Consider the following 1,584-nt stretch of genomic DNA (forward strand, 5'->3'; position numbering starts at 1 on the left):
GGGAAGGAAGACATTGTAAAAAAATATTTTAAAATGTACCTCTATTTTGTGTTTTAACAAACCAGCATTCAAATTCTAATGCACAGCTTTACATGGAAATTATAAGCAGAGTCACAGCAGTGGGTAATATAATACCTGCCTTGAAAAGCACTAGCTGAGACCTTGAGAGGAACAAAGGTGATTTTCCCAAAGATAATTAACACTTTGGGAGCACGCTGGATACAATCATTCCTTTGCCAGTGGACATCAAAATACAGGAAAAGAAGCTTATTGAACATGAGAGCTTCAGATGCACAAATCTGTAACACCTCATTTATAAATCACTGGAGAACTGAAGGCAGAGATTCCCTGTTGGCAGGCATGGCAAGCACATTGAAGAAGATATTTATGATCCTTTATGCTGGAGAATTCATGATGGGGATTTTGGGAAATGGATTCATTGTATTAGTTAACTGTATTGACGGGATCAAGAGCTGGAAGTTCTCCCTCATTGACTTTATTCTCACCTGCTTGGTGATTTCCAGAATATTTCTGCTGTGCATATTAATTTTATAGATACTGCATCAGTGTCTTCTATTTCCTCAAGATAGCCAACTTTTCTAATCTTATTTTCCTCTGGATGAAATGGAGAATTCACAAGGTGCTTCTCATTCTTGTGCTGGGGGCAGCCCTCTCTTTCTGCTTGCTCCTTCTCTTTTAGGAGACAGTAGTTAGGAGCCTGATCAAAAACCAGGGAAACACTGAATGAAATTTGACATGGAACTCACAGTGAGAAAATATGATTTATTAACTTCTCAAATGCTCCTTAACATAATGTTCCTCATCCCCTTTGTAGTGTCACTGGCCTCCCTGCTCCTTTTAATCCTGTCCTCATGGAGCCACACCAGGCAGATGAAGGGCACAGGTTCTAGGGATTCTAGCACAGAGGCCCATGTGAGAGCCATGAAGTGTATGATTTCACTCCTACTCCTCTTCTTCTTGTACTGTTTGACTCATATTATGATAAATTCAGCCTATGCCATTCTAGACACTTTCACAGCAAAGATATTTGCTAATGTGCTAATATTTTTCAGTCCATCTGGCCATCCATTTCTTCTGTTTTTATGGAACAGCAAATTGAAACAGGCTTCTCTCAGTGTCCTGAGGAAGCTGAAGTGTTGCCTGAATCTAAGGAAACCTATATCCCCATAAACATCCCTGAAAGAATTGTGATTTTCCCAAGACAACAAATAGGACTCCATGTACATCTCCTTCATTTATCCCAAATTCTTTTATTCTGTTTTGTGATTGTTCATTGAGCCTAATTGATAATATCTGCCTGGAATAAGTTAAAATAAAACGATTTTGATGTTTCCATCAGAATAATGATGATACAACTAATAGTATAATTAGAATATATGGATAATACATTTTATGTTAGGCAAAATGTGGGACATTTTAATGTTATCTTGGATAATTTCTACTGTATCAGTTTGATATACAAATACTTTAAGAATTGCTATGAGTATATTTTAATTTAGATATATTTATACAGATAAAAATACATAGAGGTAAGGAGAAGATGGCGGCGTAAGCAGACTCGGA

At 37.1% G+C, this 1,584-nt stretch overlaps 1 pseudogene; it reads left to right on the top strand.

The window, feature by feature from the left end:
* Nucleotides 1–360: 360 nt before the first annotated feature.
* On the top strand, nt 361–1,191 carry LOC101397780 (taste receptor type 2 member 7-like; annotated as a pseudogene).
* Nucleotides 1,192–1,584: the final 393 nt, after the last annotated feature.

The sequence above is a fragment of the Ceratotherium simum genome, chromosome 17 (assembly GCF_057802395.1).
Source record: "Ceratotherium simum simum isolate JZ-2026a chromosome 17, ASM5780239v1, whole genome shotgun sequence".
Classification (NCBI taxonomy): Eukaryota; Metazoa; Chordata; class Mammalia; order Perissodactyla; family Rhinocerotidae; genus Ceratotherium; species Ceratotherium simum.